Here is a 15,354-nt window from a genome sequence, read left to right as displayed (position 1 = left end):
TGCTTAAGATCCTGGTGAAATGAAGGGTTACAGGAGGTAAGGGCAGGGCTTTGAGCTGTTTGGACAAGCAGGAATGCAACTTCTGTAACAGGAAAGTGAAGTAACTCTTACCTGTGAGAACGACTGGGAAGCTTTTTTGCTTGTTCTGTTAGTCAGGCTCAAATGTATTTTTTTCCTTGCCAAGAATTTTGCTTTTGGACTAGGTGTGCTTATCACTTCCAAAAAATTCTTCTCTTTTGTGTCTCTGATCTTCTGGAATTAATTTTAGCCCTAATTCTAACATTTTCCCCCTGTCTAAATCACAGTATTGTTCACCTGAAGCCATCCACATGACTGTTATTAGGAGATAAATCCTTTCCCTCCAGTCCTTCTTCACAGCTAGCTGGATTTTAGTTCATTTGCAGCTAACAAATGCCATCTAGTGGTTCTTTTGGGTTTAATTGAGCATCTAGGCATTGCATGAATACAGCAGCTAGGCACTGCATGAATAAGAATCATAAGCAGTTAATAAAGAAAAGAGGAGTCTGTGCTTAGGGCATTCTCAAGTTATCTCACAGTTTTTGTGGACTAAGACATAAAAAAATACATATTGATCTGGTTCTGTTGATGTATGATGTTTCCTTACCACTCATACCAGTTACATAACCATCAGTCCAAATCAAGTTAGTGCAGCCACACTCCATTTTCTGAATAAAATTTGTATATACACAGGGGAACTTCTCCACACACCTATTTTTTCCTCACTCCTGAAAACAAATATTGTGATTCATGGAAGATGTTTCCATTTAATTAAGCCAATGGGTAAGGCATTCAATTAATGTAAATTCATTACACAACAAAAGATTTCCAAACCAGAGATTTGTATAAGCCATGAAGGGCTGTTAAAAGCATTGGAATCCAGAGATTAAATTCTACCTATGAAGTGGGCCTAGAGATTACAGGAGTTTGTAAAGTCATAATCTGTACTGGGCAGGAGCTATAGAGAGAAGTTACCACTTCTCAGGAATATAATGTAGAAGATTTGAACATTTTCACAATGCATATTTTTAACTCATAGGATGCATTTCTGTAGGATTCTTACCACAGGTGCATATGTGTTTACAAATGAGCTCTAACAAATTCATCTGGTATAGATCCATCCTGGGATGTATAGGTATGTGTGTACCATGCCTGGATGAACTGCCTAGCTCAGGATTTCCTGTGGTGCTGAAAGTAGGCAGGATCTCCATTACAAACAATTAGCCTGTGTTTGTCTCACTTTATGTGATTTTTGCCTGAGAAATAAGTTACTGACAATCATCTGGTAAAAGGCTCTGGACTTAGCTTCAGCCCTGAATGTCAATTCTGACAGTCTTATCTGGCTCAGAAACATTGTAAATATTGGCTGATTTAAGAGATTTCCTAAATGAAGTGCATATAATCCTTTACCAGAATGTATCAGATATCCACAATTTTTATGCATTATATGCACTATATATACACTCATTCATTAAAATTCTGACCTATTTCACACTTCCCATTTTGACTTTTATTTCTTTTTCCCTTTTCATGTCTTCATCAATCACCTTTCTGGCTTGAGTAAACAGACAAAAAATGCTCTCCATACTGAGATAAGCATCTCATTTGCCAAAGTGTGGTGTATGATTAAGGTGATAAAATAAAACAATTTTGCCTGTTCCTACTTTGTGTATAATAAACTACAGAACAAAGATTATAAGTAAAATTACTCTGGGGTTTGCCCTTGGTGACCAGTTTAATGAATCACTTTTCACACAGCATGAAGAGCACCTGCCAGGTGAAAGATCATGGGCTTGTTCACTGTAGTTCATCATGTGCTAACTCTAAAGAGAAACAGACTTAGAGTAGTCTCTTAGTCTCAATTTATGCTAAAATAGCTTATGTTCCTACATAATGAGGGTAATTTAGAAACAAAAATAAATTACTGAATGTGGAATAATAGTGCAACCACGTCACCTGTGGTTTTGGAGAGGATGAGGAGTCACTCAGCAGCATTACAACAGGTCATGTCTTCTCACAGGTTGGAAAAAGCCACTAAATCCTGAACAGGTAGCAGCCATCAGGATATTGTGACACCAGAAAAATTGATGGTGCATTCAGTAGTCATCGTGCTTCTGTGGGGGTGACACTTGTGGCCTCTGATGGGGAGGTAAGAAATGTCTTGATGTTACTTTAGTTTCCACTTATGTGGGGGCCAACCCAAGGGGGATTAGTGGTGGCACCAGTGACCTGGCAGCTCGTCTTTGCTCTGGGGGAAACCACAGCCAGATAAACTTTTGATTGTACATAAAAAACTGTGCCCACTGCTGAATCGTTTGTATTGAAGCAACTTAAGGTTCTTACTGTTAAGTGATTTATAGAAGAATCAGGAAATGCTTTGAGATTACATGCAATTTTTTTTTCTATTTAGCAGCCAACATTCCACCTTAGATGTGCAAGGGCCAGATGTGACCTCTCTTATATCACAGAGTATACCAATATAGCTTTCTATTCACTCCTTGTCCTCTGACTGCATGCTTTATCCCTTCTTAAAGAACATGGGTGAAGTAAGGGGTAGAACTGAGCTGTCAAGTTCTGCCAAACCCCATAACACTGCAAACCATCTCACCTACCCTGACTTAAATACATTTACTGCCTCTTCTAAGGTAAGTTTAATGCAGTAAGTGCTTCCCTGTTAGACAGAAGATTTTGCTACTTTGTAAGTTAAAGACCATAACCAGAAGAAGTGGTTAAAACTCATTTTTGCCTGGGGAGGTTTGAAAGTTTAATGTCCTACCTCCTGTCAAGGTTCATGGCTGTGATGATGGGAGGTTCATAGCTCAGTCCTGCTTGTAGGGCCGGGCCACTGGGCAGATGCACTGCCTGGCCCATCCAGCTCAGCACTGTCCCCACTGCAGCTGCAGTTGCCCTCCAGCCCCCATCCCACTGTCACAGAGCTCTTGAGCCACTGTGCATCCCCCTGGGCAATTACCTGACCCTGCTGTAGGACAACAGGACTCACCACCCCAGGGAAAAAATAAAAATAAGTAAAAATTCCTTTTATGTAGATTTTCTTGGTTTACTTATTAATTATTACCTCTTACTTTATTAATGTGATTTCTCAGGAATGCAAAGTATCTATACAGAGTCTTGTCTGGAAAGAGTGATTGATGCAATTCTACGTTAAATACACTAAACAGTTCATGGGTTTAAAAGGATAACATAATAAACACATTTCCCAAACTCACACTTTCTCAACTGTTTACATTCATATCTATAAAAGAAACAAAATCTGATTAATGGAACTAATCTGGTAGTTTTCATATTAACTGATCAAATCCCCTTTTCTAGACATAAATGTCATAACATAAGTTAAATGTATATTTTACAAAGTTGTTGTGATTTTTATGGTGGAATTAGGGTCACTAATGAGTTTCAGTTCCATTTGACCTGCATGAGAGTAGAAACAGCCTTTTACAATACTTTCTCTGTATTTATCCACATCTTCACTGTGTTTAAACAAGTAGTTGAAATAACAGCCACAGTGAAATAAAAAACCCAGCAGGAGCAAAAATGTATCAGATTAGCAAGTTACAATTATGGTAACTGATTTTCCTTAAGGAGATGGATATCCATCCATATTCAGATGGATACACATACTCTAAATCAAATAAGATATTTCAAGAATCTTAAAAAATTAATCAGCTTTCAGAATTTGGTTCCTGGAGGATAAATGGAGAGTTAAAAGTCTAGCCACATCTGCTGATTTTGTATATGCTATCATAGTGTACTGTAACAAATGAAATAAGATATGATGAGCCAATGCATCTCCTGAAAATAATGAAAATTATATGATTCTCTGCATTATGTATAAGACACACTTTTGGAATGGGAAGATATGACAGACCTGTGGATCACAAAAAAAAAAAAATAAATCAGATATTTTAAATATTTCTATGATTTGAATATGAAAAATAGAATGAAGTGGGAGTTTCTAGGAATGAGAGTCTTAAGGGATAGTTCCTATGAAATTCAATTATATTTCTAAGTGTAGGGATGAACAGAGAAGTTTCTATAGGTAGGAGGAGATGAACAATATTTTAAAAGCTTTGTAATGCATTTATTTCTGTTCTGGTACAATGTCAGCATTAAAAAAGATCTCTGACTGTAGAAAAGGTTATTAAAAAAATAGCAGGTGCCTTTTGTGTCTCTCCAAGATCATGATTGGGTAAATACATTTTAGACACCAGCCCCCAAATTTCATGCAAAGATAGGAAGTATGTAAGGTTTTGTATCCAAGCCTATGCTTAGGAAAAGGCAGTTGTTCATAACACTCCATAATTGGCTTAGATACTGATATGGAATATGGAAATAAAATAAATATGCAGCCTGCTCACCACAGACAATACAAAAGTGTTAAAGAACTACTGTGAAAGAGGTGATTAAGCAGTCTGTGCCAAAAAACCTGTACAGCCATGTAAGACAGGCAATTAATCCTACAAGTTCGGATAACAGATGTTTTAAAAGGTTTGAAGTTGAAAAATAAGGGAAATGAGATGGAAAGTACAATGACATTTAAAGTATTTTAACAGAGCTATTTTTAAATTGAGTTGTAAAATTATTGACTGCAAGATAATGAATTTGCTAAGCATGAACAGGACGATGCAGACCCTACCTTTCTCTGAAAAACCACAAGCCCTTACAACTGAGATAAAAATATATTTTTATATTTTATTTTTAAATAATAGTTAGTTCTACAAATGTTATCTAAAACCAGGGAGTTTTATCACTCCCCTGAGAGGGTTTGAAAGTGGATCCTCATGCTACCTTTTGAGGATACAAGATGGCTAAACATAATTTGTGAAAATGGTAATTAGTACAGATTTTCTTATTCTCAATGCCAATCTGAAATGTGCTGGAGCACGGTCAGGTACACAGACACACAGCACTACATGGGGATCTCTGCCTAAGTGCAGAGTATGGGCTGTTGTCTCGGTGCTGTCACATCTAACTTTGCAAAGTCCTATAATTCAGGATCCTGCTCTGCCATAGCTCTGTGTAAGCTGTAAATTACTGCAGTGGGATAGTCTCCAAACCACTCTTACAACTCTCAGATAAGCATCAAGACTGCTTTCTTCCTATATTCAGCAAGCAGATGAAAATTAACATTTTCTTTCATTAAGCACTTTCCTTTTTATTTTCATATTTTAAAGAGACATTGACTATAATCTCTTGATAGGTTAGCTATATATATGGCTGAGAGTGAATCTCTAACAAATAAATTGATAAAATATCTCTGTAACTGATTGATAAAATAAATCTTGATCAAAATTTGAATGAAGGTACTACACAAGGCTAGAAAACATACAGTGAAACACCACCTAGTTTCTGCATAAAGGCAAAATTCCTCTGGAAAGTGGAGTACATGATCATGAATCATCTTGCCTCTGAGTAATGACAATGAACTATTTTCCTTAAAAAAAAATCTTTCAGTATAAAAGAAACTGTAACCTATAGGGATTGAGAAACCTGCAGAGTTAGAGATTCTATCATTGGGTTTAACCTAAATTCTCGCTCACTGAAGCAATGTGGACAGCATTAAAAAACTGTGCTAAAGAAAAAAATGTTTTGTCTCTCCCAGGACTCCTTGATACTTCCACTGACACCTTTCAATTCTTTTCAAGCTCTGTTCTTTAGAAGAATTTAAGGGTGCTTTTATACCAAGGGCATGTGGAGGCAGAAATTAAATAAGTAATAAACTAGATATTTTAGACTTTATGTTTTGTCAATGTATATTATCATTTTGCAAAGAACTGGAATGTTATTATTAATCAACTTTATTGGAGCCATAAAAGCCCTGATCAGAGAAATGATTTGTCCCTGGCTGTCCAGCTACAGAAAGATAATCCAGGAGTCCTAAATATTGATGCTGAGAACATCCAATCTTACATGTTTTTTATATCAGTTTTAAAAGTCTTCTGGCAGAAGATAAAAGATGCTATAAAAACATTAAACTGTACAACTAGAAGTCACTTTTTTCTAGTTCATATACAATAGTCTAGGATGGAGGTCCCTGCCTGACAGATGGTCCATGCTTTGGGAGCTGTCTTGAATAATGCTTTGATTATTATTTAAAATAAATAGATTAGCATATTTGTTTATCCTTCTTTTAAAACAATACTTTTTAATATTTAGTTTTAGTAAGACATTCATGTTGCATGAGTGTTTCAACATAGTAAGCAAATTTATTAGATTTCCATGTCTTTAAACTCTTATAATTTAAGATTAAAAGTGCTGCACAATCTCAAGAAAAATCATGAGGTGTGAGAGTTTTATGAAAGTTTATGAATGCCAGATCACGTTTGAGCTCTGTTGTATTAATTTAAACACAGTGTAAAGCTGATGTATTTCTGTAAATACACACAAAGGAGAGGTTTTTTAAAGAATAAATTTTTACAGATGTACATCATACTAGATTTGATGAGATCTTGGTTCATGTCTAGAGACAAGCTATTCACTCTTAGACCAGGGCTTCCCAATCAAATTTCAATTGCTGTTTTCAGTGTGTGTGCAAGCACCTGTGTCTTGCATAGAGTTTTGGATGGAAGACACACTCTGAGAGCATCTCATCTGAGTGCAACTTTCTTAGCGCTGCAGCTCCATCCTCACTGTTTGATTCAAATCCTGATACCCTTTTTTTATTAATTAATCTCATCAAAACCACTTATCTCTGACTTTTTGATACTCTGTTGCTCCAAGATCTACAAGAGTGCAATAGCACATGCATTTTTAACTGCCAAAGTGACTATTTTAAGAGACTTTTTGTCTGCTCATCTATGCTTGTGATTTATCATACCCCTCAGTCACACTAATACACTGAAATAAACACTGACTTCAGTAAAAAACCTCCAAACTAAACCACCAAGGACTAAAGTAATTCCTTATCTCACTTCACAGCATGGCCCATAAAAGGGGCAGGGAACTGTAGCCCAAGGTAGCAGCCAGTGGTTAAGAATAGACTGCAATATTGAAAAAAAACTATAACATGGAGACAAAATATATGCAAAATTGTACTATTAAAAGAAAAAATTAATTTGAAATAGTTGGCTGAGAAAATTTTATTGCAAGACAGGAATCCACAGGAAATGTGCAAATTTACTACTCCAGCATTTTGGGCCTATCATAAATTTCTTTCTTATGAAAATTTATACAGCAGCAGGCCACAGAATGAACTTTCATTTTGTTTCTCAGTAGATTGGTCTGAAGGTTTTCCTTAGAGAAAGAAAAGAAAATAGCAGCAAACTCACCCAAGACACAATTTATCAGGAAGAGTCCAAGAAAATGGACTCTTAAAAAACAATTTAGAGAACAGGTCTGAGGTTGCACTTGTGTATATCCCAGCTGCTAGCATTACCAGAGGTCAAACTTAGTTTGTTTTCAGCATGTTTCTTTGCACAGATATTAGTCTTTGTCTTTAATTTTGGCTATGTCTCTATTTTCCTAGCTCAGGTTAATCTAACACACCATCTGTCTTACTGTTTCTTTAAAAAACCTCAACAATGGACATTTACAATTCATGGCATTTGAAATACTTTTCTTTGGGTCAGTTTATTAAATTGCTTCAGATTAAATAAACAAAAATCACAGTCTGCTATGTTTTCAATAGTGTAAATTTATTTATATAGAATATCTGTTATTTTGGGGTAAAACCAGCAAGTCATATACTTAACCCCTATAAGATATTATAGATCTACAGAAGTTACACTGGTTTTTCCTCTCTGAGGGCCTGGCACAGAAGGCTGGTTACATAATCCATGTATGATCCAAGCTGGGTACATGATCCATACAAGAATATTTTCGATATTTCTTTTATTAAAGGCCACAGTTTTCAGATGATCAGAATGGGAAACAGGGTGTTTCTATGAACATATATAATGGGGGTTATAATGTTATGTAACATTATAATGGGGTGCTATTTTTTCATAATAAATGAATTTATTATGGGAGGTTTTGTCCTTCTTGAAGTGACTTCATCTTAGTTCTGCTGTTAATTTTCAGATCATATTGTATCTAGCCCTTCAGATGCTTAAGATCTGCCTTAAGGCTAGGTTCCAAAAGAAATGGGATTTAAGGCACAGTGTATAGGACCCATCTTGGAGGCCAAGGTAAAGTTCTGTTGTGCCTGTGACCAGAACTCACGGTGAGGCCTCACCATCTGCTTTATGCAGTTCTCCAGCTCCTCCCATGTACTACATGAGAGCAAGGTTTGCCACAACAGTCCACCAGTGGTGCACATGGTGCCCAAACTAGACAACACTGAATGCTGCAGGGGGCTGTATCTGACACTTTCTCCAGCTTAGACACCATTGTGTTATGGAGATTCAGAGTCTGAAACAGATTACTGTGTTTTTGTTACACATATTTTTTTTGTCTTAAAAAAATCTCATTTTTTTCTCCTTACCCCAACAGTGGTTAGAGCAGTGCACAGAAACTCAGAGCTTTAGGACACTGTCCCTTCTCATGTCTCATTGCAATATATCCCTGTGGGTATTTCTCACATAAGGAGAAGATTAGATAAAAATGTGCACTGAACATTCTGCTTGTCAAAGTTGAACCACTACACATCCAGGAATGAAAAATTCACTGGCTCAGAGAGAGTACATGGTGTTGACTGGACTTCTGGCCAATTCTTGTCTCTCTTTATAGCTCTAATTTATTAGGTAGGGGAAGGGGTCAAAAAACTACGTCTATAATAAGAAAGATTTCTTTAAAACACAGAAACTGCAGAAACTGACCTCAGCTTATGTAGTTAAGGATATGTGTTTAAATTTTTGTGCACACATCCTGCATGTTCTTCCTGTTGTAGAATTTATAAGGATGCAATCAAGCTCTGCTTTGTATATAACTCCTACTACTATCAGTGGTCATCTTCTTACTGGTATCGAAAATTGGATTTGGGCCTGTAGAAATGTAGGGTTTGCTGATAAAAGTTTCTCAATCTCTCTTTTTTAGGAAGCACTATTAAAAAGAACAAAATCCTGAATGCTTCAATTTTTTATAACCAAAATAAAATGGTGCAAATTAGCATCATGTTTTTCCTAGATATTGAACTTACCAAATCTTTAAAGAAAAAATGTTTAGTAGAATATATGCATATAATTTTATTACAAGCCACATAAAAAAAAAAAAACAAAAAAACAACAGAAGTTGGGCCAAATGTTTAAATCATCAACTCTTTAATAACTTTAACTATGCCTTAATACCATTTTCTGGTTAGGAGAGAATACAGTCTCCATAAATCCCATATGTAGAATTTTATATTTTTTTCCTTTACACTATAGTATTCAGTCCCATAAGATTTCTTTCAAGTTTAAACTAAATTAGTATTTAATTCAGTTTAAAAATATTAGAAAAATAAAGCATTTCTAAATAGAGTAACTGCATGAAACAGAATTTTATTTAACAGGCCATTTTCCATTTAAAAAAATCAAATACTTTTACAGTCTTTGATAACAAATTCAGAAATAAGTCCTGCTCTTATTCAAAGATAGGATGGGGTTGTGTTAGTATCTCTCTTTGAAAGGATTGATGGTGTTACAAACACTGTAAACGTAACCATTCAGTACTTCTTCAGGATGTTTCCTTCTCCCCAGCTGAGTTTGTCTTAAGGTCCATTGACTTTGTATTTCTACTAAAATTGTGTGTAAGAAAAGCAATAATTTTGTTCCTATATATTTCATGAGCAAGGTCCTCCTTATGTCCTGATCTTCCTTTCTACTTGGATACAAAGTGCTGGGAGATCTACCAGGAGCGTAAGGCTTAATTGACCCTTTATTTAATTTCAGTACAAGACTCTTTTCTTCTCTTCATTGAGCTTTTTACAATAACTGTATATTAGAAATAAGAAAGAAACTAAATAACTATATATTAGATATTAGAAAGCTGCAGTGCTTTCAAGAGAAATTGCTACTGAAATAAAAATGCAAAACAGGGTTTAGTTCAACAGAGAGCAGAAAAGAACATCAGATGTAGGTTTAATAACAATTGTTCATGAGAATTACATTCCAGGAATATGGAAATTTTTCTCCTAAAAAAAAAAATCCCTACTAAATTCATACAGAGGAAATTAGTTTACCAAGAACTTGGTTCAATTACTCATTTTCTCTGTGGTCCAACAATTCTGACATGAATTGTGAATCATTCCTGAAAACTTACAAGTACTACACGCAAGCCATCAATTTTCAGATAAAAGAAGCAGCTGTTGTTGCAGAAATCTGGTTTTACTATCCTTCAGCAGTACAGTACACAAGATTTCAATAACGGAGGCAATTCAGGAATTATAAAGATTTTGGTTTAGAGGTATATTGCCTTTCCCAGAATCACCAAACAATTACAGTTCAATATCATTTGCAAACATAAAAGCAGGTCTCTAAATGTCTCTTGTGAGTATTTAATAAAATGGACACATTTCTAAGTTGTCCAAGACATTGCAGTTGACAAGGGAATCAAGCAAGATTGCTTTGAATCTTATATTAAGCCAGTAGCAATAAACCAATACAATTTTACAGTGATTTTTCCTATGACTGCATTAAAATTATGTTGTAATTCCCAAGTGCCTGGATAAAATGACTTTTTTTACCATTCAATCACCAGTAAATTATCTAAGCAGATGGAAATACTTTATTCTCTTCTTATTGTGTTTGTCTCATGCTGGGTACAACATATGCTGAAATCAAAATCGCAACAGTCAGGCCAGAATTTTGATATTTAAGGAAAAAAACCATAAAGGAGTCAAAGGCCATTCACCAAGGACTTTGCTTCCCAAGAGCTCTAAAAGCCAGAGCATCCTCCTGTAGTCTTCATTTAAGAAATATTGAGTATTATGTATTCAAGTTACAGCTTATTTTGAATTTTTTTCCAGCTGAAGAATCATTTGTCTATTCCAATCATACAGCAGCAGCACCAGCATAAAGAATGTCAGAAAATAAATAAACCAAGAAACATAAAAAGATCTACCCAGAACTAATACCTACCCACAACCCAGGCACCAAACAGGTGTTTTCTTTTGCCTTACAGTAGAGGGAGAAAAAAGCTCAGTAAGTGTGATCCTTAGTCTGTGTTTCCTTTTTAAGGAGGTTCAGATGAGCTGAAACAACAGCCTGTCCCCCAGGAAGAGGGTACCACTGCTCCCCCTGCTCTAAAGCCCTGCTGTGAAAATTGCTGCACATCTTGTGCCATGCAATGGCCAAAACCTGAGTCTGCAACAGGCACACCTGAGTCTTTACCTCTCAATAGTGGAAATGCATCCTTGTTCAAAAGAAAGCAAACAATGTCTGTGAATGACACCCTTCTTACAGTTTGAATCATCATTTTCTTGATGAATCCAGAAAAATAAGTTAAGTGTGAGCTTCTGTAATTCACAGATTGGGTTATATGTACCAGAGAAATTTTCAACAGGTTTTTTTACAAGGAAATATAAGCTTGTAGAAATTTAACAAATTAGAATTTAGAAATTCTGTTGCTTTAATTGTTGTTTTTGTTTGTTTGTTTTTTTCCAAAATAATTTGCTAAAAATATCTTTCTGGTATAAAGAGAAATGTTTAATAGGAAAATATAAAGAAAATGGATCCAGCTGAGCCAAGCCCTCACATCCAGGGGCATTTGCACAGCTTTGCATTTGCTGTGCTTTGCACAGCTCACACTGGTATAACTCTTGAATCATTCTCTTGTTCCTTCTCTAGACCAGTGAATAAGCAATTATTCTCACACATGATCCTCTTCAGAAAATAACTCTGATGTACACTGTTAACTTAGTTTGGGATAGCTTTAATGGTCACTCTGTACAAGAACAGTTATGGAACAATCTGTCTTATATACAAAGCATTTGCTCTTTGCCACTTTCTGGGGTTCATTTTCATCAGCTAAAGTGATGTATCAACACTCCCTTTGCAGGGACCTGACTGCATTTTCTCTGTCCTGAGCTAGTGCCCTAGACAACAGACACTTCTGATCCTGTCAAGGGGGGCAGAGGGGGAGTAGTGACAAAGAACAAAAGAAATCAGTCAGTTTATACTTTGAAGTAAAAGAAGGAAAGCATGAAACCCCTGAAAATTCCTAAATAAAAAAAAAAATCATATAATATTAATTCAGGAAGTTAGCTGTGCAATAAATTACATACATATAATTTGAGAGAACCCTTTTTACTTTATTAATATTTTACTTGGACATGACATTATTCCAATAATGGTCTTTTTATACCAGTCTTAACATATATTATAAAGGTAAGATGATTTCATTGTACTTAGTACTTCTTTATTTAAGATATCAGAAGCTACATTTACAGTCTCTAATTTCAAATGACATAAGTACATCTTTTATTTCACCACAGCCAGGAGTTACTTGCTATCTATCAATAATTTCATACACAGCAAGTCCTGCTGCAGGCTCTTGGCATCTCAGTGCAGCCTGAAGAACATACCAAGCATTCAGATGAGTTCAGCTGTCATGAGCTTCCACTTTTTCTGCTCAAGATTAAATTGTGTCACTTCTTTTATCATATTAATAAGATTTAAAGGAAACTTAGGGCAATTACATGGTATATTTTTCTATGGGTATATATGGCATTTAAGATTAAAATTGTTCATAAATTTTATTTAATTTTTTAATCTGTTTCGTATACTCAGGCTGCACAAGGTCTAATGCAGCTATTTTTCTTTACCTCTCTCTTCACTTATTCCAGCTACTGTAGTACTGTCACCTGTAAACCAGGATAATTCAAGGAAAGAATCTTTCTTAAAAACAACACTAAATAATTTAGGGTTTGGAAATGTATGGTGATATTCCTCCAGGCAATTTCTACAAGTAGAGTGTTAAATTTGTCACCCAAGCCGGTGCTTGTACTAGAGATCATTTTGTACAGGTGAATAAGGCTGTTTTTGTTTCATGTCAGTATTAGGCTAGAAACTAGAGCTAACTTGTGCTCTAGTCCTTGTGGACATCTCTAAGAGGTAGAAGGACCTCTGTTCCTCCCAGAGCATCCCTGCTCTGTCCCGTGGGCACTGCTGTCATCCAGAACTTCTCAGGAACAAGGGACAGATAAAATCTGTCCTCAGGGCTCTGAGCCTGAGATCTCCCACCCTCCTGATGGGACAGGCTCATTCCTGTGCCACTGCACTGCCACAGCCACACCATCCTTGCAGGTCAGTTCTCCAGCTCTACCCCTCCCAGATGAAGTGTGATCTCAAAACCTAGTTTCTGTGATTTTTTTGTGATTTTTAACTTTTGGTGTACACCATCAGTCTACGGTAGCTTTCATATTTGTGTTCAGGCAAGAACAATGATTGAGCTGCCACCCTCATGCAGAGGTAGGAGACATTGCACTGATTGTATTTGTGCATTTTCTCTAGTATAGCTCAACCTTTGAGCTTCATAACATTTCTGATGTGAGCAGAGTTTGTATAATATAAGCCATATTTGCCTCAAATATATATTATTTAAGGTGGGAGGCAAAGGAGTGTTTTTATCTAGTCCAAACTCCTGCATAACATAGGTTGTATAATTTCAACCCATAATTTTGTCAGTGTTTTAAGCCATGTCCTTTTAGGAGAATTATAGAAGCTTCTTTGTCTTAGGACTGCCAGGAAATATAGACAGTTCTTAACCCCCAGAATTGCCAAGGAAATGCATGTACATTAAATCTTTTCTATTTTAGTATTGAGTAGTGCTTGCCCAAGAATAAAATATACAACTCATAATTAAAACCTGCTGGATTTCTTCTACTGCCCATGTCCTCAATAAAACAAAATAATCAAAGCTGTGGCACATTCAAAAAGGACTTGTTTTGTCCTAGAAAAAAAAATCTGGTTAGTTTTCTCCAGGAAGATAAAGATTAATAAAATATACTGTCCCTCAGCAGTAAATCTATTTAATAAACAGCCTCTCCCCAGAATAAACTCTGTTTAAAATTGTTGCTATTTTTATTTTATTATGCAAGAGGAATTGCATGGAAAAGCTAAGAATAGACTGGAGACAAAAAACTGAGCTGATATGAATGCTTTGTTTGAAAGGTTTAATGGCCTTGCCTGTTAGGCTTTTCTTGAAGAATACAAAAATCTCAGTAGCTAGTGTTCTTATATTTGTTTTCTCCTTTTTATTTCTTTTTGTGTACCCCTAAATTTGAACTCTCCCCACTATATTACACTGTATTTCTTTAATGATTTGAAGCCTGGTGACTGGAGCTGAATGAATAATATTTGACTGACTAAAAGCGTGGCATATTCTAACCCCTAATTATCAATCATGTACAAAGAAAGTAAGGGCCATGTTAATAAATTTCATTAGGTTCAGGCTTCTTGGTCTGGGCAGTGGCATTTGCCTTTCACAACCCTGTAGAGGAACAAGGGGCAAATAAGCATTTTCTCTCTACCCTAGACACTGCTATTTTCTCATTTAAGGAGCACAGTCTCCAGCCCAGCCATTTCACTTTGTATTTTTGAAGGCATGTCTATAGTGCTACATACTCTAGCCTGGAGCTCAGAAGTAACACAAAGAACAGTGATTTATTTTGCAGAAGATGACTGGAACAGTGTCTAAAGCATGCATGAAGTGCAGGAAGAGCTCTAAATCCTCATGTAAATTTATATACACGAAATGAGGACTGCTACCTCTGGTCCTGGCAAAGGGCATCTTTTGGATATCCCATGTATAATGGAGGCTTCTAGCCAGCTGGTCACCTAGTGGGCTGAAAAATACATCAGCATACAGCTGGAGCTACTCTAAAAAGTGCTGAAAATATTTTACAAGTCAAACACAGTCATTTTTATATGAGCTTTTCTTTAAAAAAGTAAATGAGAAGAAAACTAGATCCGACCAAAAACTGAACAGACACGAACAAGAAAGATTAGCATAGCTAAAAACCTCTCCAAACTCCTGTAAAACTAAACTTAGTGCATTAGATAGTGGATCTCTTTTATATGAAAAACAGATGGATGAAAGAAGTAGAAGAAAAGTCACACTGAAGAGCATGAATAAAAATATAATGATACAAAATATCATTTAATGAGGTAAAAAATGTCTTCAGTTGGCACTTTTTCTAGCACTCATATCCGCTGTACAGAAGTTTTCAAGGGAATGTTTTATTCTCATGCCTATTAACTGGCTTCCTAATTCTACTGTAGAAAGCATATAATGGCTTTCAGCTCCACTCAGACTGCATAGAAGTCGAAGTCCAATGCCTATGCTTATAAGAAGAGGACTAAATACATAGTCTTAGATTTTTTAAAATTATTATTTTGAGACTTTAGGTATCTGAGTGGGATGCCATAAGTTTTGAGAAAAAGAAGGTTCTTTTTTTTTTAG

Source organism: Lonchura striata, chromosome 1A (assembly GCF_050655825.1).
Source record: "Lonchura striata isolate lonStrDom1 chromosome 1A, ASM5065582v1, whole genome shotgun sequence".
NCBI lineage: Eukaryota > Metazoa > Chordata > Aves > Passeriformes > Estrildidae > Lonchura > Lonchura striata.
This window is presented reverse-complemented; position numbering follows the sequence as displayed.